At 39.4% G+C, this 27,211-nt stretch overlaps 1 non-coding gene across 1 annotated transcript; it reads left to right on the top strand.

Annotated features, from left to right (window-relative positions):
- The first annotated feature begins 7,793 nt into the window (after window positions 1-7,793).
- Window positions 7,794-7,900, top strand: LOC143407662 (U6 spliceosomal RNA). The gene has a single exon (XR_013092404.1). It is a non-coding gene; the product is annotated as a U6 spliceosomal RNA (small nuclear RNA).
- The last annotated feature ends 19,311 nt before the right edge of the window (window positions 7,901-27,211 follow it).

Genomic DNA, 27,211 nt, shown 5'->3' with positions numbered 1-27,211 from the left:
CATAGATGAATAACCAGTTTTTCCACCACCATTTGTTTAAAAGTCTGTATTTTCTCCAATGTGTTTTGACACCTTTTTCAAGGATCATATAACTGTAGATGTGTGTGTTTGCCTCTGTATCTTCTATTCTGTATCATTGGTCTGTGTGTCTGCCTTTGTGCAGTTTTCGTCACTATAGTTCTGGAATAAAATTTGTAGTCAGGTATTGGGATTTCTCCAGCATTGCTTTTTTTTTTTTTTTTTTTTTTTTTGGCTTAGAATAGCTTTGGCTATTCTGGATCTTTTATTCTTCCAAATGAATTTTGGGACTGTTTTTCTATTTCTGTGAAAAATGTCCATGTTAATCCCTGTCCATTTTCTGTTGCTGTAACAAAATACCTGAAGGTGAGTACAATATAAAGAAAAGAGGATTGCTCATCTCACAGTTTTGGAGATTGAGTGTCCAAGACCAGGCAACCCCATCTGTTTTGCCTCTGATGAGAGTGGCCTGGAATCGCAGTGGTGGGAGCTTTGCGTGAAAGGGATCTCATGGTGAGACATGAAGCCAGAGGAATCCAGGGGCCAGTCTTAGTATTGTTGTAACAACCTGCTTTCTTGGCAACTAACTGGGGTCCCACGAGAACTACACTAATTCCTTTTTAGTGTCCCATCCCTGTGACCTGTTGAACTCCCATTTTCACCCCTTAAAGGTCTCACCACCTCCCAGCATCACCAAGCCAGAGATTGAGCTTCCAGCACAGGAATCCTTGGAGGACATTCAAGCCATCTCTGGACCACAGCCTCCCATCCCATCACCAGTAGGTGAAGCAGAAGTGCGGTTCCACAACACGGCCCTTCCTAGCAAGGTTTCCACGGTCCCGTTGAACATGGAACCCAAGCTGAACAGGATTAAAACCAGTCTCCATCATAGCAGATCTTACTGCCCGCTCCATTTCCTCATCTGAGGGATCCGAGAGTCTCTGAGCTCCTTTCCAAAAAACCCGTATTTCATAATGCGTACTCAGGGGCCAGCCTCACAGTAGGACAGCATCACAAGCACCCAGAGAGTTGGGGAGGCAATGACAGAATACCTAGGAGGGTGACAGCTGGGGAAGCCATTTGATCTCAGGGAGGCAGACCCAGATTTGACTCTGTTCTGTTGCTTCTTGCTTGTGAGCCCTGGATGAGGAGGTGATACAGAATATAGCACAGCATGTGAGAAAGGGGTACACCAAGTTGTTCAGATAATGTGATCACAGTGATCCATAGGAGCTGAAGCAGTCCTGGAAGGCTCCTTGGAGGAGGTGAATGTGAACTCCTATAGTGTCCACGTGGGCATAGCAAGAGGAAAAGCTTTGGGATAAGGCTAACAAGCCATCTTCCCAAAAGGACAGGCAGGGGGCTTTACTGAAATAGATAAGAGGGAGAAGGAGAGCTAAGTGAGACTTGGTTACAGAACAGGTCCAGAAGGGCTCCCTTGAAGAGCTGGCCCTGTTTGCAGCTGAGGCAAAGGCATCTTTTAGGGTCCCCAATCCTACAGATTTCTAAGAGGTCCAATAAACCTACCTTTATTTCATCACAATATCATTGTTACATCATGGGCCAGGAGCCCCTGGGACACATCAATTTTGCTTAGCTAACAGCAAAAATAATATTTTTCATAAATGTAAACATATATTTATGAAAAGAAAAGAATGTCATACAAAATGTTGCATTTAAATACAAGATGTCAGAAAAACGTTGCTCAGAGATGGGTGCCCTCAGGATTTTTTACTGCTTGTGGCCAGTCTCCTGGGCTGCAAGGATCCCTTGGTGCCAGGAGTAAGACTGGTCATCTTTTCTGTTTCTTCATCCTTATCCTGGCCCTAGGAGGCTCCAAGAGACTCAAAGCGACTTTGGATGAGTCCTAAATGGGCAGTAATATAAGAAACAACACTGAAGCAGTCCAGTCACAGGGCTTGGCCTCCATTTGGCCCTGCAAGGAGCCCTGAGTAGTCCCAACAGCCAGCAGTACTCATTCTGTCATGATGTGGGGCTTCCTCCTCACGCCCATCTGTCTAAGCCCTCTTGTAAGTGTGCATACACAGCACCTTCTGAGGCTCTGGCAGGGATGATCAGAATGACTGATCTCATTAGCTCACCGTGACCAGAGTCCAGACCAGTTCTGGAACCCACTCATCTCTAAATTCAATTCTGACTTTGGCTCCTTGAAGAAAGAAGAGCCACATATCTGAGCCGAGGAAAATTTGCATTTCCAAGTCCCTGCCAGAAATATGGAACTCCTTTGGTGATCTCAGATACACCTAATAATTTATCAGCAATTCTAGAAAAGAAAGGTATTCACCTGGTAATGACTTTCCTTGATATCCCCAATTTGAACAGAAAAGGAGTTTAAAAAAAATATACAGTTTTCCGTTTGAATATGTGCATTCCTCTTACTAAGCAGGTAAAAAGGAAAAAAAAACAGTGAGGGGGATCTCACACAAAAACAAAAGGGAGAAGAGTAGAGGAAAGGGATTGAAGGAGAAGGGAGGAAGGGAAGGCAAGGGGAGAAAGTATGGAGTGAAAATCACCAAATTATGTTGTGCACATGTCTGAATATATCACAATGAAATCCCACTTTTGTGCATGATCATAATCCACTAATCATAATTAATTAATTAATTGATGGATAAAAGTATACTAGAGGAAGAGGATCAGGGGAGGGAGGAGGAGAGAGAAAAGAGGAGTGGTGAGAAATGAAACAAATGATGGTGTGTATCTGTACAAATATGTCACAATAAACCTGCTCTTCTGTATAAATATTATGCAATGACAAACAAACAATACAGTTTTAAAAAGGAAAAACACATCTCTGTAACAGCTTTTCCCTTGTTTATTAGGGTAAGGAAGTTTTAAAAACTATTTTTTAAACTAAATGTATTTTTGACTGATACATAAAACCAAAAAGATTACACATGTTCATGGGGAGGCGTGAGATTTCGATACATGTGTACATTGTGTGATGTTTTAATCCCGTGACACTTACCTATGTTACAGTCTATCATTATTATCAATAGTCACCCTGCTGTGCAATAGCACACCACAACTTCTTTTTTTAACACATTTTTAGTTGTTCTTTTTAGATATACTTGACAGCAGAGTGTATTTTGACATAATATTCATACACGGAGTGTAGCTTATTCTAATTAGGATCCCATTCCTGTGGTCGGACATGATGTGGAGTTTCACTGGTCGTGGATTCATCTATGAGCATGGGAAAGTGATGTCTGGTTCATGCCACTGTCTTCCTCTTCCCATCTCCCCTCCCTTCATTCCTATATCACCATAGCTTAGGACCCACCGATCAACCTTCCCCAGTCCTCCCCACCCCGACTCTCCCCACCTTCCTGTAACCACCCATTTGTGCTGGACTTTCCATGAGACCAGTTTCATTAGATTCCAGGTGTGAGTGAGGCCGTTCAGCACTCGTCCCTTTGTGCCTGGCTTAGCTCACGTAACATAATGATCTCCAGTTCTTCTCAAGAGGAAGAACATATTACCAGTTATTGCCCTAATGAGGTGAGTAGGGCACGTTTCTGAAGAGCACAGGGAACAGAATGTCAGGCCTGTTCTGAACAAGCCACCAGTGAGGCATGCAACTCACCTTTGTGTGTGTGTGTGTGTGTCAATTTGTTATTATCATCTGAGTTATAAATGTTTCTTATTACCAAATAAGCATACCAGGAGTACTAAGTCAGCTAAGGCTCATTGTCTGCTCAATGTGGGGCTTAGTTAGCTAAGCAAAGTTGATGTGTCCCAGTGGCTCTTGGCCTATGATGTTACAACGATACTGTGTTGAAATAAAGGTAGGTTTATTTGACCTCTTAGAAATCTGTAGGATTTAGATATACTATCATGTATACAAGCAAGGCCCTCAAATTCCAAGTTTGACCTGCATTTGGAGCATTGGTCCCTGGAGAGGAGCTCAGCACTTCAGTCACTGTGGTACTGAGACCCTGCTGTGTGATCCTGGGACTGCAATTGAGGCCTCTTTTGAGAAAGCTAAGGATGTCACCTATGAGGGCTCTCATTACTCCCTCCTACTGTGTGGAAAACCAGGTGACAGAGTGGAGACAAGAAGTAAGAGGGACTCTACCAGACCAGTTTGATTGAGCATGACTTTCAAATAGCCCGGGGCCCCTGAGGCTGGAGTTGAAACAACATGAACTCAGGCTATGCCTTGTGAGTCCGAGCAGGACTCATTAGCCTTCTATCTTCTACCCAAGGCTGTCTTAGGAAAGGTTATTCCATCTAAAAATACTTGATCGTATTGACACACTGACTATCGCCTTTGGTCATAGACAACCTTTGCATTTCAACTCCCACACCCACTTGTGGTGTGACCTTGCTCATGTCACTGAGCCTTTCAGTTATTCATCCTTTTTCCCTGGAAAAGAAGGCAGAAAGTGGCTATCTTGCAAAGTTTCTGTAACAAATGGGAGAGGTAAAAGTTATTTTCACTGTGCCTGGCACTGAGTAAGTAAAATGTTAGCTTTTGTTCTTAGCAAAATCACTATTTAGGGCTTGTGCTTATTGATCCAAAAACTATTTATTGAGCGCCTTCTACATGACAAGAACTATTTTATTAAGTGATATCAACTGCAGTCAATTATAGTTATATCACAAAGATTAGTAAAAAAGTGTTGGAGTGTTCACATCTTTGCCCCCAAAAGAATTGATGTGATAATAACACAAATAAATACACATCTCTGGCACACATATCATACACACATATGTACCCTCGTGCTGTGTACTTCTATCTCAGCATAGCTTTCCTAGATTTTGTGCCATGTAGCATGAGATACAGACACTGAAAGAATGCACAATTTAGATGTGGAAACAGGAGTGTAAAAAATAGGAGAAATGAGCACTACAGAACAAGCTGACATTCAGTAAATTACAGAAGGCTTCCTGGAGAAGGTGATTTGAGTTGGATCTTAAAATGTCCCTTGGTAGGTATACACTTTCTGAGTGAGTCCATGAACACCCACACATCTTTCTCCCAGTATCTTTATTTCTCCTGGGTAACACCCTTTATCCCATTGGACCATTTCACTCAGCCCAGTGGTTTGTTCTGAAATGTGCACAAGTCCCAGACAGGGCCAATGAGAATGAGGCATGTGTTTTATGGTGGTTATGGTGGCAATCAACACTCTTTCTGCAGAGCATGCATAAGGGAGGATACCAACTCACAACTAGTGAGGAGATTCCAAGAAGATGAGGTTTTTCAGGTAGAAAAGCAGGGCCAAAAGCTGTCATCTGGATGATGCATTTAGATGCTATGATTTGGAGATGGCTTGGGTGTGTTCCCTAAATTTCATGTGTTGAGGTTGTGGGACCTTGGAGAGGTGAGGCCTAATGGAAGGTGGTTAGGTCATGGGGGTATGAGGGCATCTTTCTCAGAGAGAATTAATGTAGTTCTCAAATGATCCCAGTTAGTCACTGAGAGAGCAGGTTATAAAAAGAGTGAGCCTGGTCCCTAAATATCTCTTGCTTCGAATCTCACCATGTAATTGTTCTCTCTCTCTCTCTCTCTCTCATGTTCTCCCATCATGATGCCATGCACCATTTTCTGATGTAGTTAAAAGGCTCAAATAAGATGCCAAATGTCTGGGCCAACTAATCTTGAATTTTCAGTCTCCAAAAGTATGAATATAATAAACTTACCCAGCTTTGGGTGTTTTGTTATAGCAACACAAAAATAGACTTAGACACCGCCCCATAAATGTACCTGATCCAGACATGACTTGACCAATCCTGATATTGGACTGTTTCATTATTCCAGCAAACAAAGTCAATCCAATTTGAGTAGGATTTTCTGGAGAAGGAACTTTAAAAGATAAAAACAGAGAATATGTTTGAATAAGCCTTTCCATCACCTCAAGGGAAAAACTGGTGCAAAACTTGGGCAAGGTGTACTAAAGGAAAACTATTCTTGGATTTGCATTGGATATTTGTCTTCTTTGTCCTCTTGGAGCACCAGGCTCTGCTGGTCCCCTTAGCTATACATTAAATTTCCCATTTCCTTTTTTTATACAGTTTTAGCAAAACTAAAAAAAAAAAAAAAAAAGCTATATATATATTTTTTTTCTCAGTTCTCCACCATTTATAACCTATGAATCACCAGGGGAATTGACTTTCTTCCAGGATTTCCACAAAAATAAGACTTGTGTGTTGTCTGGGGAAGTGAAGCCCCCAACAGTTGTCTGTTGCTGTGAAGATGGTTCAAGCTTGATTTATTCCAGTATATTCTGTTCTGAGTTTTCCCACATCTGAATGCTATTTTCTTTCCCACAGTGGCAAGCAGGTATTTACCTTGATCACTTTTTATAGTTAAAGGAACCCTATGTATGGGTCTGAACCAAGAAACTTCCATTAGAGGGAATATGGATGATGTGACACTTCCTGTGTTGCATTATTAAACATCCCCATTTTCCTCAGCAATTTCAGACTTTAGGTTTAATGTTCCTTAGTCAGTCACATGGCTACCTTGTTCACATCCTTCCCCTCATTTGTAATGCCTCCTAACTGGTCCTTTCCCCACCATTCAAGAATCAGACCCCAGTTTTCTCCCTTCGATAAACATTTCTGAGCTGTATTCTAAAATAATGGCCTGGCCTCTCTATTTGATATTCCTTGAGCCTCTTTAAATACCTGTTTCCACCTGATTATTTTCTGTAAATTTTCCTCCCCCACTAGATTATGGGATCTATTGAAAACACAACTCCTACCTCAATCTCTTGGGAAAGTATGGGTGGTTAATAAATGTATGTTAAAGTAAATTTAATTAAACTAGAAGTGAAGTAATGTCAAAACCTTCATTAGTAAAATAATTGAGTAAACTAGTGTCTTCAGACAGGTGTAGTCCCAGGATTTGTAGTAGGTAGGCAGCATTTAATGATTTGAGCATCCTCTAAGATGGAGATGGGCACTAGCTTCATGGGCACTCTGATAGTTTGAGCAGCATTAATAATTCAGATGCTCTATTTGGAGAGGACTATGTGGTGCCAGAGTTGGAGGAAAAGGCAAAGTGACTCAAGCTAAGAAAGGAAGGAGAAAAAAAATGCTAGAACACAGCTCAAATCTTGACTGCTATTTAAAAAGTCTCCAGCTATCAATTTTATATGCAGAACATGTCAGACACACAAATGAACCAGAGGAGATTTTTTTTTACTACCAAAGAAGAAAAGAATATGTTTTGTGTTGTTGTTGTTTGGCGGGAGTATTAGGAAAGCATTAAAAATTATAGGCCTTGATTAAAATTTTGGAGAATTTCTAAGCATTTGGGACAGCAAATTTGAAGTGTCACTGGGTAGATTCATCCCTGAAGTGGTTTCTCTCAGGCTTTATACAGTCTTGATATGGAGAAAGCAGAGTTTCCATGAAATTGTACAGTCATAATGAAGGCAAGTGCCTCGGGAAAAGAATGTACTTTATATGCCAAAGTTGAGATAAAGAAAAGGAAACAGATTACACTAGCTTCTCAGATCAACAGATATTTACTGTGGCCCCCACACTAGGTGCAGGGTAATAAGCTAGGAACTGTGGAAATACAAACAGGCTCAAAGCTCTGTCTGTCCTCCCTCTTATCCAACTAAGAGGAGCTCACTATGCAAGGCAGAATACAAGACAGGAAACTATGTAAAGGTACACAGTGATCTAATATCTGGTGAATGCAAAGAGGTAATGAAGGCTGTTCCCTGCCTTCAATAGCTTACAGCATTCATAGTGAACAAATCCACACTAAATTGTATAATAAAAACTTGCCTAGGGTGCTTGCTTCAGCAGCACAGCTACTAAAATTGGAAAGATACAGAGAAGATTAGCATGGCCCCTGTGCAAGGATGACATGCAAATTCGTGAAGCGTTCCATATTTCTAAATTGGTGCAACTAATATGGAAAGCAGTGTGGAGATTTCTTGGAAATCTGGGAATAGAACCACCATTTGACCCAGCTATTCCTCTTCTATCCCAGTCCTGGTCTATACCCAAAGGACTTAAAAACAGCATACTACAGGGACACAGCTACATCAATGTTTATAGCAGCACAATTCACAATAGCTAAACTGTGGAAACAACCTAGATGTTCTTTAGTAGATGGACAGATTTTCAAAAAATGTGGCATGTATACACAATGGAATATTACTCAGCAATAAAAGAGAATAAAATCACGGCATTTGTAGGTAAATTGATGGCATTGGAGAAGATAATGCTAAGTGAAGTTAGCCAATCCCAAAAAATCAAATGCCAAATGTTTTCTCTGATATAAGGTGACTGACTCATAGTGGGGAAGAGAGGGGGAGCATAGGAGGAATAGATGAATTCTCGATAGGGAAGAGGGATGGGAGGGAAAGGGAGAGGGCAGGGGATTAGCAATGATGGTGGAATGTGATGGACATCATTATCCAAAGTACATGTATGAAGACACAAATTGGGTGTCAACCTACTTTATATATAATCAGAGATATGAAAAATTGTGCTCTATATGTAATAAGAATTGTAATGTATTCCACTGTCATTTATTTTAAATAAATAAATAAATGATAGCCCATTAACAACAACAAAAAATAATTGCATAGGGTTCATGGCAATGAAGAAAGTTTCATAATATTGGCAGTACAATTATGATCACTACACGAGATCAGAGAATGGAATGTGTGCTTTATGTCCAGGTAACAGGAAAATCTTTGATGAGGATGTACATGCTGAGTGACAGTAAACAGTGGGTAGGATGGACTGAGAGAAGGAAGTCAGTCTACAGGAGCCACTGGACTATGGGAGAGGGCACACGGTGGAAACATGGAGACTGGACTTCAGCTCTGACCATCATGAGCCTTTCTCTTTTCCCCCAGAGTCTCAGTTTCCCTGTGGTCCTCAGGAAGAAGAATTAGAAGATAATCTCATTCAATTCCAGATCAGCATTCTTCAAGCACCAACAAGTGGTTGGAAAAGATGAGGTTTACAGGAAGTAAGGGTGAAATACTAGAGATACTAACTCAAGAAATGGAAAAGGAAAGAATGTTCTCCTGTCTGAAACACAGAGAGTCAAGCAGCCCATCTGAGATGCCTAGAACACTGTCAGGTTGCACAAATCGTGCCCAAATGGCTAGCATAGTCTTGAGGATTCTTATTTATGTAACAAATTTTTTTCCAAAAGAAAGAGCCTCAACAAATGAACTTTAAGACAAAAAGTCAATTGCTATTGAGAAAAAGTGTCCTTAAATATGATTTTTAAAAAGACAAATATATGAAAAAAAAATGTTTAACATCTCTATCAATTAGAGAAATGCAAATTAAAACTAAACTGAGATTTCATCTCACTCCAGTGAGAATGGCAATTATCAAGAATACAAGTAAGAATAGATGTTGGTGAGGATGTGGAGAAAATTGCAAATTGTGGTTGCAAATTGATGTAACCAGTATGGAAAGCAGTATGGAGATTCCTTAGAAAACTTGGAATGGAACTACCATTTGACCCAGCTATCTCACTCCTGGGCTTATACTCAAAGGCATTTAAATCACCATACTACAATGATGCAGCCATATCAATGTTAATATCAGCTCAATTCACAGTAGCTAACCTATTGAACTAACCTAGATGCTCTTCAACAGATAAATGGATAAAGAAAATGTGGTATTTGTACATAATGGAATATTACTTAGCCATAAAGAAGAGTGAAATTATAGCATTTGCCAGTAAATAGATGGAACTGGAGAATAAGCCCATCCAAAAAAAAAAACAAAGGCCAAATATTTTCTCTGATGTGCAGATGCTAATTCACAATAGGATGGGAGGATCAGGGTAGGGAAGAATAAAAGTACTTTGTATTAGACAAAAGGGAATGAAGGGAAGGGAGGCAGAATGGGAATAGGAAATATAATAAAATGAAAAAATATAATATAAAATATAATGAATAGGACATTATATCTTATGTGCATATATATACACAACTGTTGAAATTCTACATCATGTACAACCAGAAGAATGAGAAGTTATACTCCATATATGTGTAATATATCAAAATTCATTCTACTATCACGTATAACAAATTAGAGCAAAATTTTAGAAAATTATTAAAAATAAGATCAATTCACTAGAAAAAGAGAAATTCTGATCTTAGAGCATAGTTTTCAAATGTAAATATAGATAAAACTGACAATAACAAGAAGAAATAGAGAAATCTAAAAATGAGTATGAGTACATACCTCACCTCACAAGCTCTGAGAATTCAATTGTATAAGGAATTAATCAGCATTCTGTATGTGCCTTTATATTACCTTCATCATCTTAAACAATATAAACATGATAAAATAAACATAAAGAATGCTGGAAATTATCATAAAAAAGCAAAACTTTCAAAAATGAAAGAAATGATTCTTTACATTTCTTCAGAAAGTTTGAAAATAATAGGTGAAATTAGTTTATTGATTGAAGAAAAAATCCTCATGGATATTAAAAATCAGTAAAAAGTCATCAATATTTTATTAGATATAAGCAGATTTCCTAAAGGAAATATTAGCAAAAAATTGTAAGTACTAGTTTAGTTTTATATGGAACTAGAAGAAAAGAAGAAATATTATTCAAACTTGCAATTCAAGATTTAGAGGGCTGGGGATGTGGCTCAAGCTGTAGTGCACTTGCCAGGCATGCGTGTGGCCAGGTTCGATCCTCAGGACCACATACAAACAAAGATGTTGTGTCCGCCGAAAACTAAATATATATATATATATATATATATATATATATATATATATATATATATATATAAAAATTCTCTCTCTCTCTCTCTCTCTCTCTCCCTGTTTTTTTAAAAAAGATTTAGAATAAAAACAAGAAACAAAATATAAAGCATGAACCATGTACCAAATTAAGACTATTGAAAATTTATAAGGTGGAAAATAAACAAATAATAGATAGGACCATGAAAAACAAAACCTTATGTTTTGAAAAGGACTAGTAACATGAACAGATTTGAAAAAAGAAAAATAAATAAATAATACTAAGAATAAAATAAAGGCTATTATAAATCCATAGAGATTTTGTCAGTTAGGGCCACCAAAACATACATCTTAGACCAGACAATTTTAAACAACAAAATATTATTTCTCCCAAGTCTGGATGATGAGAACCCTAAGATCCAGGTGTCATTAGATTTGGTATCTGGAGAGGACCCATTCGTCACCGATGGCACTGCTATGGTTTGTATATGAGGTGTTCCCCCCAAATCTCACACTAATACAGGAACTTTGAGATGAAATGGTTGGATTATGAGCTTGAATGGATGGGCTGGCTAGTAACCATGAGCAGGTGGAATGGGACTGAAAGAGAGTTACTGAGGGCATGCTCTGGAAGGGCACATGGGCACATGCTCCCTGAGGGTCTCTTCTCCCCCTCCCTCTCACTCTTCCCCTCCTCCTCACTCTCCATCTCCCCCTCCCCCTTCTCTCCTCTTCCTTCCTCTGCCCCTCCCCCTTCCTCTTTCCCTCCCCCTCCCCTTCCTTCCCCTCCTCCTTCTTCCCCCTCTCCCTCTCCCCCTTCTTCCCCCTCTCCCTCTCCCCCTTCCTCCCCCTCTCCCTCTTTCCCTTCCTCCCCCCTCCCTCTCCCCCTTCCTCCCCCTCTCTCTCTCCCCCTTCCTCCCCCTCTCCCTCTTCCCCTTCCTCCCCCCCTCCCCCTTCCTCCCCCTCTCCCTCTCCCCCTTCCTCCCCCTCTCCCTCTCCCCCTTCCTCCCCCTCTCCCTCTCCCCTTCCTCCTCCTTCCCCTCTCCCCCTTCCTCCCCTCCCCCTCCCCCTCTCCTTTCTGACCCTGCTGCACTGAGCATCTTTCTACCAAAGGCCCTTCCCCATGGGCCTGCTGCTTCACCTCAGCCCCACAGCTATGGCTTAGGCTCTCTATGGACTGCAACCTCTGAAACTATGAGCCCCAGGTAATTTTTTCCTTTTCTAAATTGTTCTCGTGGAATGTTTTCATCAAAACATTGCAAAAGCTAACTAAAACTGGCACCTTCTGTGAGTCATCACAAGCCAGAAAGGCAACCAAGCTCCTCCTTTATATAAGGGTCCTAATCCCACCCTTAAGGACTCCACTCACGTGACTTACTCACTTCCCAAAAGTCCTACCTCAATATCATGAGGGATATTCCAATAGCATGTGAATTTTAGGAGATACATACACTGAAAACACAGTAATAGATTAACTATTCTATGCAAATTTATTTTTAAAGTATAAAAACAGACGACTTGTATTTATTTTTTTGCCTTACAATTTTTATTAGTTCTTTTGGTTATACAGAATATTAGGATTCATTTTGACATAACTATAAAAGCATGGAATATAATTTGCTCTAATTCAGTCTCCAGTGCTCCTCCTTTTCCTCCTCCCTCCCTTCCCCTGTGGACAGCTTATTTTTTAATATAGTTTTATATGGCATGCCTTTATTTATTTTTTATGTGGTGCTGAGGATCAAACCCTGTGCCTCTCTCATGCTAGGCAAGTGCTCTACCACTGAGCTCCAGCCCCAGCCCAACCACTTATTTTTAAAATAAGCATCATAAGTAGACTAAAATTAAGTGGAAGCACTTGAGCAGTTTTTTTTTCTAACCTTGAAAGAAATTATATTAGTTAACAAGCAATTTTAAATCTACCCACTAAAAATTAACAAGATGTCACAGGCTCAATTTTACAAGCATATTCCGCCAAATATTCAAGAAATTTCTATCTGAAAATGCTATCACATTATATTGCCAACCAAAAGGATCAAATGCTATTATCCAACTGAAACAACCACAAAAGTGGGCCAAATTTATGAAATGGACAGTTTTCAAGGAACGGTAACACCCACTATTATGTATAATCATAATGCACCAATGAAATTTTTAAAAAGAAGCAAATGAGTAACAAAGAAAGACGGAAAAAAAAAAGAAATAGTACATTGACAATAATTTTCAGGTCCTAGCACAGAAGGGAAGAAAATTAGCAAAGCTCATTATATTCTCTGAGTTGTTAAGAAGGAACCTGAGACCAGGGGAGACTCAGGCAGATAGATTTTGAATGATGGTGTACTAGAGCAGAGAGCTGTACAGAGAGAACCAGAGGTTCCTTAGCACATGTGCATGAGGAATCTGAAGCTGAAAAAGAACCACCCCCCGTTAGAAGGAGGGGTAGCCAACACAAATACAGAGCCAAGAATAGAAGACATTTCCGAAAGCCAGGCTATGATATGTAAGATATGTGGATATATGGATCATTAAGTAGAGTTCTCAGGAGGTTCTCTCTCAGAAATGGGTAATGTTCATCCCTGGGCTGAGCACTGCTCTGCACCCACCTAAAGTATAGAAAAGGAAAAACTTGAAAGAATCAAATTATTTCAAGATAGTGGATGCATCCCCAAGCAAAGCTCTGGGACAGTAAGAGAAATATAAAAACACTCAGCATATAACAACATAAATTTTCAATATTTACCATCTAATTATCAAAAGCCCAAATTGTGTCGGGGGTGGGGGAAGCAATTCAAATTAAATCAACTCAGCATTGACCCAGATGTTAGTTCTAACAATGATATATAAATAGTTATTATAACTATACTATGTATGTTCAAAAATAAGTTGAAGCTGGACCTGGTGGCACACACCTGTAGTCCCAGTGGCTCAGGAGTTTGAGGCAGGATAATTGCAGTTCAAAGCCAGCCTCAGCAACTTAGCCAGACCCTGTCTCAAAATAAAAAATAAAAAATGGTCTGGGGATACGACTCAGTGGTTAAGCACTTCTGGTACCAAAATAACAACAACGATAATAAGATCTAGAAGATGTAATAAAGACAAATATCAAACTTCTGAGATAAAGTCTATATGAGAAACAAACTGGATATCTCCAGTTTCAGATTCAGCATGAAAAAAATGGATATTATCTTTCCCATCCTTATAACAGGAAAGAAGCTGAACAAGCTAAAAATCAATGATGTTGGAACCTACCAGAAAACTAAGATTGCAGAGGACATAACCCCCAACTTCAGGAAGAACTATGAATGCTGAGATTCAGAGCTAAGATAGGGACACCAGGAGCTGAAATTCACTGAGGTTATATCCTAATAGAAAGACTTAAATGGTAACTGACAAATTGTTGGTTACATATAGGTTTCCATAGGTTTTACTTTCAGGGACCCCACTAGGTTCTCATTAAAGAGTCAAAAAAAATCACCTTGCTAGGATGAGGCAAACGGTAACCATTTGGATAAATGATCAATGCACACTTTATTGCAGATTACTCTTTTTTAGGAGAAAGGGATTACCAGAGATTTGTCCCACTAAAAGAAGGGCATTTGCCATACTTGAACCTCCATCTGGTCTTGCTTTTTAACCTAAGAAGGAAGAATAAAAAGCTAAATAATGCTTGTAAATGTCTCAGCCCGAGGTTACGCTAAAAGATGACTATTTAACCCAAAGAGGTTGGATGCTTCCTCATTTCTACCTTTTACCATTAACAGGGCTCCAGTGTTGCAGTTGAAATAATGTCGTAGATACTAATTAAGAAAAGTCCTTCAGGAAAACCAAAGGGAAAAAACAAAAAATATCCAAAGGTAGTAAAACCAAAGACAGTGGGGGATATTAAGACCCTTAGAAGATAACTATAGCTAAATTAAGAACAAAGTCCTAACCAAATTAACATAAAATATCCCCCTACCAACCTATTTACCTCAGATATTATTATCATAATTAGTCAGTCCTCCCCATGTCTGGTTCTCCATCCACAGATTCAATGAGCCATAGTTAAAAAGAAATCTGGGGAAAATTTACATGTGTACTGAACACGTACAACTTATTTTTTGTCTTAATTTCTTAAACAATATAGTATTTTAACTCTTTATATAACATTTGCCTTGTGCAATCTAGAGTTGATTTAAAGTGTACAGGAAAAATGTGCATAGGTTATATGGAAATATTATGCCATTTTATACAGAATACTTGAGCATTTGTGGATTTTAGTACCCATGGAGTATCATGGAATGAATGTCCCAGGGATACCAAGGGATGAAGACGTGTTATATCTGGCTTTCAAAGAAACCAAAGTCCTTCAAAGCATGCTGAGTTTTTTTAGGCAAAACCATACATGGTCTAAAGATATAATATTAGCATCAGAGCAAAAATTAAAACACAATACAATAGAGTAAAGATAACCTTTTCAACAAATGGCACAGGAACAACTGGACATACAAATATAAATAAAATTACTCTAGACACAAACATTTCACACAAAAAATAGCTCAAAATGTATCATAAACCTAAATGTAAAATGCAAAACTACAAAATTCATAGAGAATAACATACAACAAAACCTACAGGTCTTTAGGTACAGTGACAACATTTTAGACTCAACACCAAAAGCATGATCCATGAAAAAGAATTAGTAAACTTGATTTCATTAAAATTTAAATTTTTTGCTCTATAAAAGAAATCATCAAGAAAGAGAAAGACAAGCTTTAGGCTGGAAGAAAATATTTGCAAAAGACACATTTGATAAAAGAATGTTATTCAAAATATACAGCGAAATCAACTATACCAAAAAAAATTGAATAAAAAGCAGATACCTCACCAAGGAATATATACAACCCATTAATAAGCATATGAAATATGTTCCACATCATATGTCACAAAGAAATGCAAATGAAAACAACAATGCAATATCACCACACACCTCCTAGATATACCAAATCCCAGCAATGGCAACACCAAACACTGGAGCAGCCATAGGAACTCTCATTCATTACTGACAGGAATTCACAATGCTACAGTCATTTTGTAAAACAGTTTGTTTCTTACAAAACTAAACAACAATCGTTCTCCTTGGTATTTACCCAAATGAGTTGAAATCTCAGATCTACACAACACTTGCACATGCACATTTATAGCAGTTTTATATGTAACTGCCAAAACCTGGAAGCAGCCAAATGTCCTTTATAAACCAAGATACATCCAAAAGAGAATCATTTAGTATGAAAAAGAAATGAGCTATCAAACCATAGAAAGACATGGAGGAAGCTTAAATGAATGCCACTAATTGAGAGAAGCCAATGTGACACAGCTTCATGTTCTATGATTTCCACCATATGATATTCTGTAAAGGGCAAACGTTGGAGGTAGTAAAAAATGATCACAGTGTTTGCCAGGTGGAAGGAGAGGTGAACAGGTAGAGCACAGGGGGGCTTTTAGGGCAGTGAAACTACTTTGTACAATATTTCGGTTGTGCATGTATATCAACATACACTTGTCCAAAGCTGTGGGATATTCAGCACCAAGAGAACCCTAATGGAATCCATGAAACTTGAGTGACAATTAGGTGTCAAGGAAGTTTCATCAATGGTAATAAATGTACCTGTACCACTGGTGGGGGACATTGAGAGGGTTTGTGCGTTTTGGGGGCAGAGGCCACATAGGGCATTTCTGAACCTTCTACTTAACATTTCTGTGACCTAAAATAACTCTAAAGATAAAATCTGTTTTAAACAAAAGGGAAAAAAATCAGAACATCAGAAAGAGAATATATTTAAAAAACAGAATTATATATTTTCCTTAATTTAATTTAGAAGATACTTATCTGTTAAGAGTTATAATAGTAACAATTATTATGTAATTATCATATCTAGTAGTTTCCTAGGCTATCATAATAAAGTACCACACATTGGGTGGCATAAAGCAATAGAAATATATTGTCTCCTATTTCTGTAGGTTGAAATCTGAATTCATAGGCAATTACTCCTTCTGAAAACAGTAGGGGAATCCTTCCTTGCCTCTTCCTAGCCTCTGGTGGTTTGGCAGAGTCTTTGGCATTCTTTGGCTTGTAATTAATCCTTAACTTGGCATCGTATGTCATTCCCCATGTCTCTGTCTTCACATGGCCATCTTCTTATGAGGGTACCAGTCATGTACAAGAAGTCCACCCCACTCCAGTACGACTGCTTCTGAATTAAGTGAGGTCACATTGTCAGTACTGGGGGTTAGGACTTCAACATATCCCTTTGGGGAAGTTAAAATTCAATTCATAGCATTGCATATGGAAAAATGAATAGCAGCAGTGCTGTAAGAGACAGGAAGGTGGAATTAGAAGTATTCTATTCTGTTACTTGCACTGGCCATGAAAGAGTAGAGGGTTATATAAAGTCGGCTTAAATTAGCTCTAAATGTATATTGCAAATTCTAAGGAAACCATTAAAATGATTCTTAAAAGATTTATCATTGATAGCCAAGAGAGAAAATGGAATTGTATATGACACTAAAAACTAAGAGAAAAGAAAAAGAGGGAAGAATAAGTGTAGGAAAGACAGGGGAATGATTCGGACATAACTTTCCTATGTGCATATATGAATACACTAGAGTGAATCTCTACATCACGTACAACCACCAGACAGATTCTAATTAGAATAAGATATACTCCATGTTTGTATAAATATGTCAAAATATACTCTACTGTTATATATAATAATTAAAATTTTTTAAAAATAGTAAATTGTTATAAACATGAAAGACATTAACTACTTTAAATACGAATGGCATATATACACAAATTGAAAAATTTTGACAGAAAGAACTTTACCAACTCTTTGTTATCTACAAAAATCTTACTTTAATGGAGGTTCTTCAAAAGAATAAGAATAAAACCACACATAACCCTGCTATACCTCTCCTCAGTATTTACCCTTCAGAATTAAAGTTATCTTACTATAGTGGTAACATGGAAACACATGTTTAAAGCAGCATAATTCACAATAACCAACCTTTGGAACCAGCCTAGGTGTTCATCAGTGGATGAATGGATAAAGAAAATGTACTATATATACACAATGGAGTTTTATTCAGCCATAAGCAGAATGCAATTATATCATTCACAGGAAAATAGATGGAACTAAAGAACATTGTGTTAAGGAAATAAGTCAATCTCAGAAAATCAAAGGTCATATTTTTTTTTTTCTCATATTGGGAAGCTAGAGAGGAAAAAGGAAAAGAGATGGGGGTAGATCTCATGAAAATTGAAGGGAATTGAGTAAAGGAAAGGAAAAGACTGGGGGAGGGAAAGGGGAAATACTGGGGAATGATATTAGCTAACTTACATTGTGTGTATGTATAAATATGAAAAAAATGAATTCCCTCTATATGTACAACTATAAAGCACCAATAAAAATATGGGGGAAAATCCTTATTTTACATATAAAGACATAGATAAGTTAAAAGTAAAGAGATGGAGAAAGACATACCATGTGGACAATGGTAAAAAAAAAGTTAAAGTAAATATGCTAATTTTAGACAAGTCAGATTTCAGAACAGGACAATTATTACACATTAAGTGGAGCATTAAATGAGAAAGGATTCATTTTCCAAGACCTAACAATTCATGACTTTTTTAAGTTTAAACTTTATAAGAGATGGTGGAAATATATAAAGCAACAAAACAATGAGTAACTCTCTGAAAAATATGAATAAACTGATAAAACTTTAGTTATACTAGCTAAGAAAAATAGGAAAATAAAATTACTAAATCAGAAATGAAAGAGGGATCATCATTACCAACATTACATGAGATAATGCTATGAAGCATTGTATCTCTGCAACTTATTAATCAAGTTGAAAGGATGAATCCTAGAAAAACATAACTCTCAAATTCAGAAATTAGGAAAAGGTCATTATAAGTAGATTGATTGAGGTAGATCACTTTTTAATCCACAAAGAAGCCCAGTACCAGTGGACCTTACTGAAAATTTCTACTAAATGTTTTCAGAACAATTAACAAAATCCTTTACAAATTCTTCCAAAAACAGAAGAAACAGGAAGACAACCTAATGCATTCTGTGTGGTCAGTGTCACTGGGATAGCAAAACCAGCCAAAGAAATCACTGGAAAAGACAATTACTAGAGCAATACCCCTTATGAATTTAGATACTAAAATCCTTAGAAAAAATATTAACAAACTAATCCAGCAGCATATAAAAAGAATTAAACACTGGTTGGAATTTATCCCAAGAAAGCATGGTTGGTTCAACATACAAAATTCAATCAATATTATATACCACATTAATAGAAAAGAAAGGGAAAAAACACAGAATCATCTCAAAAGACATAAAAAAAGCAGTTGACAAAACTCAGCATCCTTTTATAAGAAAGACAAAAATTCACTCTAATATTAGGAATAGAAGGTTAATTCCATAATCCAGAAAGGGGCATCTATGAAAGAAAAAAAAACAGCAAATATAAGTCTTAAAGGTAATAGATGAAGGTTTTTCTGCTAAATTCAAGTGGCCCACTCTGACCACTTCTATTCAACAAGGTACTGAATAGTCTAAGCAGGCTGATTGATCCAGAAAATAAAATAAAGGCATCAAGAATATAAAAGAAAAAAAGTAGAGCTATTTCTGTTTGCAAATGACATGAAATTATACAGACCAAAAGAATCTCCCCTTAAAAGATGTGCTAATAAGTTAATTCAGAAGGTTTGAAGTACAAGTCCTTTCTATATGTTTACAATGAAAAATCCAAAACTGAAAATAAAAAAAAAGAATCCCCATGTACAATAACATAAAAATAATGATATTCAACAAAACAGTCTTATTCACTGGAAACTGCAAAACATTGCTGAAAGAAACTGAACAAGACCCTAACACTGCAAAGATATGGATTGTAAAGCACATCTCAATTTCAGAAATGTTAAAATGTATTTCTTAGACAGCCAATAAATGGTAATTTAAGTGGGTCAAAGGAAAATCTAATATATTAAAAGAAAAATATTTGAATTGTACCAATAGATACTAAAGAGCATAAGTCAAGTTTATCACTATCCACAGTTTAAAAACAGACAATCAGAGTAAGTAATATGAGAAATTTTTTAAATTGATAAAGAATATCTATAAGAACAGTTGAAATAATGGTGAATAATTAAAAATTTTCTCCTTGATGCAGGAGCCATAATAACCACAACAAATCAGTTATGACAAAATAGAGGTCAGAGACATTATGACTGCTTACTTACAAAACCCAAGAAATTTAGATACACTAATTAGAACTAGGTAGAGCAAATGGTTGGATAAAAAATGAGCAAATAAAAATTAATAACGTTTTTGTGTATTAGCAATAACTAATTAGAATGGGCAATGAAATATAATATTCTGGTCATGAAAATAAGTAAAATATATTATAGAAAAATACTTCCCAATAAATAGAGGCAAGATCTCTAGGCATGAAATTTAAACCTTAATTGAAAGTTATAACAAAGAACTGAATAAATGGAGAGCAGTTTCATACTATCGTCTAATAAGACTCAATAGTTTAAAAATAACAATTTTCCCAAAACTAATCTAAAATTTCATTATGAATCTAATCTAAATCCCAACAGTTTTTCCTGAAAATTTTCAGCCAATTCTAATATTTATATAACAAGGTAAAGGCCCAGAAAAACAAAGATAATTTTGGCAAAAGAATAAGAAAGAGATATTTTTTATTAGATTTGAGATTTATTATCAAACTAGAGTAATTAAAACAACTTATTACTGCAAGTATAGAAGAAAATGAAATAAAATAGGCCAAAAATTAATCTGCACATGTGTACAAACTCAATGTGTGACCACAGGTTTCATTACAAATCAATGGAAAAGGGGACCCACTAGATGATGGTATTGGGATATTTACTAAGGGTCAAATTTACATGGAGAAAGCAAAACTTAAGGTTTCTCAAGAAATATATGGAAGACTATCTTTGGACTAAACAAGTCACCAGGAAAAAGTCATACGTTTGAGTAGAGGAAAGCACAGATCATTCATCCTTTGTAGGTAAACCGAGTCAGGGAAAGTTTATACGGAAGGTCACATAGAGAGCATGACCAGCCTCCTCCACAGGCAGTTGCAGGCATTCATAGTGAGTTGTGCACACGTATCCCATATACAAGTCATCGTCAAAGGGGGGAATGTGAAGGTCACAGGAGCCCAGGCCTTTGCAACCAAACTATGAGTTTACCTTTCAACATTGACTTACGAAAAATCTACAAATGTTTATCCAATGAGGGAATGAATAGAAAAACCTCAAGTGAGGGACTTCAACAATTTGGACCTTGAGTGACCCTGCAAATGTCTGTGTGTTGAAGGCTCATTCATCAGTATATGGCACTGTTGGTAGGTGACAGAACCTCTGAGACATGGGGCCTAGTGGATGGAAGTTAAGAGAATGTGCCTTTGAAGGGGATTTTGGGACCCTGGAGATATCTCTCTCTCTCTCTCTCTCTCTCTCTCTCTCTCTCTCTCTCTCTCTCTCTCTCTCCTTCCTGGCCACCACTGGGTGAGTTGTGTTGCTTCAACTCATGTAGTCTACCTTGCCATAGACCCAAAAGCAGTGGAGCCTACAAACCATGGTCTGAAACCTCTGAAATATTGAATCAAAATAGACCTATCCTTCTCTAGATTATCCCAGGTATTTTGTTATAAGTGATGGACAGCTGACTAACCCAGGGACTACCTGTCACCTCCGTCTATTCACCAGAAACCCAGCCCAGACCATTTTGGGAATAGCTGAATGATAAACCCACAAGGTCAGGGGCTTGCATTTATTCTAGTGAAAAACAAGCATGCCTGAAGGATTAATCATGCAAACCCACATTACAAAGGTCAATACTAAGTGAGAACTGATGCTTCTCAAAACTGTATGACTGGTGAGGCTGTGTCTAAGAGGCAGGTACAAGGAGGCAATTATATAGAACAAAGAGCCAAGGCCAACTACAGTCACCTGGACGGCAAGACCTGATGAAACATTGCTAGTACTGTAAGAGGAGAAAAAGTCAGGATTCATGTCCAAAAAGCACATATTATTTCATTATCAATTTAACCACTAGCACCATGCCTTCCAAATAGTAGACATGAAATAAATTTGTTGAATAAACGTGTGGATGAGTGATTTGATAGGTATGTGTACATGAATACTATCTAAAAGGAGACAGGTAAAGGACTTTATTATCATAACTTATTTTTATCCTAAAAATACCTTTGAACATTGTGGCTCGGCTGCACGTCTTGGAGACAGGAGTCTCAGGTTAATTGATGCCGCACAATATTGCTAATTAAGGATGCTTGGATACAAAGACCTGCATTTTTCCCACTTTCATCTCAATCCTGCTTTCTTAGGGAAGTATCTGGAGCTGAGGAAAATCTAGAAAAGTCCAGAAAAGCAGCAGGAGGCATTGAGACAGCTAAAGGAGCCCTCCAGAAGGGAGTCAGACCTGAAATCTGAGAGGATTCACCGTGCATCCTGTGGGGCCAGCAGGCAGACACTGGCCCATCTGGGGAAGAAGGTGAGGGCTGCATCCTGATGGCCCAGTCCCAGGCTAAAGGGTCGAGACACGGTTGCTGAAGGGTGACAGGGATTTTCACCTGTGCAGCTCAACCCAGGAGCTGTTGGGTTTTCTCTCCCCAATTAAACGCTGCAGTTCCAGCAGTCATGGGCATCGCTTTGTAGATAACAAACAGGCAATTAAGTTGCTAGGTGTCCACGCTGGTTTGTAATATAAAAAGGATCATTTATATTGGTAATTCTAGAGAGAAAATAGAGACTTCTCCCTGTTCCTAGTTCAGACCCTTATCTAATTTTTGCACATTTTCCTTTTTCAGATAAAATATGTTTGAATTATTGAGCTTCACAGGGAATGAGTTTGAATCATTAAAAGGTTGTTCCCAAACAGTGCACCCATACTGTGAGTAGGTGTTGGGTGGTGCCCCCGCCATGCCCTACGCTCCAATGGCATCTATTCACTCACCTGTGAAGCTTGACCCAGGTGTCCTCTGTGATTCAAGTGACTGCCGAAGAACCTGTCCTCACCTTGAAAGGTCCTAGCAGAGAGCTCTGGGGACACAAACACACACACACACACACACACACACACACACACACACACACACAGGAATCCTTTGCTCTTGCTGCCTCTACCCATGCCCTCCAAAGCCCAGCACTCTGTCAGGATCCACTAGAATGTGGAAGCACTCTAAACAGCTGCCAACTGGTCGGAGCAAGGAACTGGATCAGAAACCATGTCCTGGCCATTACTTGGTTGAGGACACAGTAGTAGAGAGGACACTGTGTGAAGGTTTATGAAATGACGGTTAAACGAGCAGAGCTACTAGATTAACAAAACATAGTAGGTCTTCTGAGGAGAATTTTACCCCTGGGTAAAAGATACAGGTCCATGGAAACCAATTGCACTACCCATGCTGTAGGTCGGCTGTATGTCACTATAATGAAATACTAATTAATTTAGAAAATAAAAGTGTTATTTTGGCTCCGTTTTGGAGGTTTCAGTACACAATTGATTTGTCCCATTATTTTAGACTTGGGACGATGCAGCACTTGAGGAGAGGATGTAGTGGAGCAAAATGGCTCACCTCATGATCAGGAAGCTAAAAGAGAAAGACGGGGGCCCGCAGACCTCAGTGACCTAAGGCCTCCTGTTAGATTCCCCCACCTCCTACTAGGGTCACCTTGGGACCAAGGCTTAACAGATAAGTCTTTGGGGGACATAGAGCATGCAAAGTATAGCACATGGACAAGCTTAGGCCGTGCCTGGGACTGTGATGGTTGAGTGAACAAGTATCTTTACATTGTAGGATTGGGGGGGAGGCGGGGGGAATGCAAAGAGGAGGGAGCTTGTAGAATTACCGTTGCAGCTTCCATGGGACTGGTTTACCTTTAGAGTAACCCCACACATCTAGTCATCAACTTCTTAGAGTTTCCACTACTTATGACACAAAACACAACACACACGGATGCACAATTGCTCCCCACACTGGAGAGTCACACACAAGTTTCTGGATACTGTAGGGGAAGAGGATGGGGGTTTTCTGATGAGTCACTGGAACAACATGGTGTGATACTACAGTCCTGGTCACTTCTGCCTTCCTTGCTCTCCAGTGGTCTTCGCTCCCACCCACTGTTTGACAGGGAAGTGACTTCAGGGCCAAGTTTACCAGCTCTAGCCTGGCTTGATAACACCCTCAGTGAACTTCTTAAAAGCTCTTACTAGCTGGAATTGTCAAAGCAGCTGCCAAGATGAGGCAAGTGGCTATCCATCTGTCGTGTACTTGGTTTTTCTCCTATCAGGACAGAACCAAAGGGTCAAAGCTGCAACAAACAAGCTCCAATATGGAGCTTGGAAACACTTTTCTCATAGAGTGACCTGGAAGAATAGTTAAGGGGTCTAATAAGAAGCTCATGTGATCTTGAAACCTCAGTTTCTTGAAGGCTGGATGTGAATGACGAATAGCTATCTGTTGTGCACCAAAGGGTAATGAGGAGGCACAAAATGTTTGTACATTGCAATATAAGAAAATCTGTGTTATGGGCTGGGGATGTGGCTCAAATTGTAGCACACTCGCCTGGCATGCATGCGGCCCCGGTTCGATCCTCAGCACCACATACAAACAAAGATGTTGTGTCTGCCGAAAACGAAAAAATAAATATTAAAAAAGAAAATCTGTGTGATGGCATGGGGTAGGAGTTGTAAGTGGGACCGATTCTTGAGTACTAGGTTCATTAACTATGACCTCATGGCCAAATCCACATGGGATTTGCACAAACCATTGTTGCCTTCATGATATGCAAAGCTCTTTTGGGCTATCTCCACCTCCATCTCCACTTCTGTATTTGTCTGCTAAGACTATCAAAACAGAGTACCACAGAGTGGGTGACTTAAATACAAGAATTCATTTTCTCACAGTTGTAGAGTCCAGAGACCAAAGTGTGTGCAGGGTTGATTTCTCCCCCTGACCTTCCTCATTGACATTAGATGACTGTCTTTTTGCTGTGTCCTCGTATGGTCTTCCCTCTAAGTGTGTGTATCCCTGATGCCTCTTCTTCCTATAAGGACTCCAGTCACGTTGGAGTAGAGCTCACTCTAATGGCCTGGTTTTAACCATCACTTTGGAGATAGATAGGAAAGGTCCTATCTCCAACTGCAGTCACATTGTAAAGTACTGGAGGGTCAGAACTTTAACAAATGAACTTGAGAGACAGGAGTCATCCCATAACACCCCCACTAACATCTCCCTCTAGTGAGAGGAGGGCTTTCTTTCTGCAATGATTTATTCAAGTCCATGACCTTAAAGCCCATCTTTGGGCCATGCAGTCAGTGGAGGGGGACTGGCCCCTGCCCTGAAGGAACAGCTTCAGAGGGACTAGTCAACAAAGAGAAGGAGAGGACAACGGTGAAAACATGGGGTGGTCTAGGTAAAAGTGAAAGCCTAGCGGGGTGGGGGATGTGGGTATGTTGGCATTGCTTCTCCCCCAGGCTGTGCTGGGTGACCTCCTCTCATGATGCACAACCACAACTGAGCAGTGCTGAGCAGAGAGGAGCATAGACAGGACTCCTGTTGAAATGCTTAGCTTCCAGCAGCTTGGCTGCAGGCATGTCCAATGCCTCTGCTGGGGACCTGCAGGGCAACTGTGCAAGGAAGGATAGTGTGACATAGTCAGTGTGTACTAATAAATGTTATTGATTTTGCCCAGATTTCTACAAAACAAGAAGTGACAGCCATGCAGACATTTCTGACTGGTATCCACAGTATTCTATCCATTATCCCCCTCTTTTATTAATGCCGTGATGCTGGACCAGTGGGCCCCAGGCTAGGAGGTCCATTCCAGATGTCCTGGCCACCAGAGAAAGAGAGAGGCTACAACCTGAAAATGCCTCAGAGTCAGTGAGCTCCTTTCCTTGAAGCTAGTGGAAGACCCCATCAAATAGCCAAGCTTGCTGCTGACCACTCTTTTTATATTTAGATGTGTTCTCTTCAAATGTACAGGGAGACCTCTTGCCTGGTGGGGGCGGGGGGGGGGGAAGAAGGCTCACTTTTACCTGAGAGACCCATGGTACAGTCACAGTTGTGCATGGGTCCAACATCTGAGATCACACTGGACAGGCCGAAGCTTGATTAAAGAACAAAAAGAGTCCAACAGAAAGTCTCTGCAAGACTCAGGAAAAGGGGCCGAGTGTCTTGGGGGAACAGACACAGCTGCCCTTCAGAGCTCCCAGTACTGTCTGAGGTCAGCCTGGAACATTCTCCACTTCCAGAGGCACCCAGGGAAAAATGACCCCCCACCCCACACTAGGGAACTGGCCACCTTGGAGAAGGTCCTGATGCTTCTCCTGCTGAGGTCTATCTTCATCTCTGTAGCCTTGTGTAAGGAAAGTTGGGATGAGGAAGGAGAATCTGAGAAGACACAGACAGGAGAGCAGAAGTCTGGCTCCCTCCCTTCCTGCAGCAGAGCAACTCAAGTGCTCATAAATGGAATTCCCTTTGATCTGTCAATGGTGCATCTGACCTGTCATCTGACTCAAGATAACACTTGGCCCAGTAGTCATTTGAGTTTTGTTTGAATAGTCCAATTTCAGTGTGCATAACATAGTACGTGCATGGTTACAGTTCCCCAGTAAACATCCTGGTACATTTATTTACACACTTGCACAGGTATTTTTGAGGAACAAATTTCTGTGAAATGGTTAGTCAGGGGTTATGCACATTTCACATTGTAATACCTGTTAACTGTGCATGTTCAAACACTCATGCACACATGCACACTCACACACATGTTGCACATAGACACACATGAGTGCATGGCAATTAGGGACAAAAAATAAGGAAGACCATTCTAAGAAATCTGCCCCTCAGCTGATTGGACCTTAACTTCATAAATGTGACTCAGAGAACAGTAAGAATAATCTCTGAGGGCAGAGTGTGCCCACACTGCAGAGACAGAAGTGGACCTCTCTTAGAGGTGAAGTCACTTTCTACATAGAGCCTCTCAGATAGCCCTGGGTTTGCCCTCCTGGTCTTCAAGGTTGCTCTGGAGAGCCTTTAGTTTTCTCCTGGCAGTGGGATTCTCTATGTGGGGCCTACTCCCAGATGATGTGTTGGGAGTAGTGCACAACCCCATTGCAATATGCACCCCTCCTGGGTTGTTCAAGTCCTGCATCACCCCCTCAAAGTATTCAGAGAATCAAGCTCAGGGAAGACTCAGGACCCGTCCCACCAGCATGAGAAGAAAGGGAAAGGGGCCAAACAGTTTCAACTATTCAGCCTGCTAGAAGCTGTGCTGGTGCTTTGATATGTGCAGTAAACATGTTCACAACATCCTCATAGGGCAGCCCATAAAAGCCTTTCTTATCATCTTATTTGCTATTGT

This window comes from Callospermophilus lateralis, chromosome 9 (genome assembly GCF_048772815.1).
Source record: "Callospermophilus lateralis isolate mCalLat2 chromosome 9, mCalLat2.hap1, whole genome shotgun sequence".
Taxonomy (NCBI): domain Eukaryota; kingdom Metazoa; phylum Chordata; class Mammalia; order Rodentia; family Sciuridae; genus Callospermophilus; species Callospermophilus lateralis.
The sequence above is the reverse complement of the archived record's forward strand: the minus strand, read 5'-3'. Positions and strand labels throughout refer to the sequence as shown.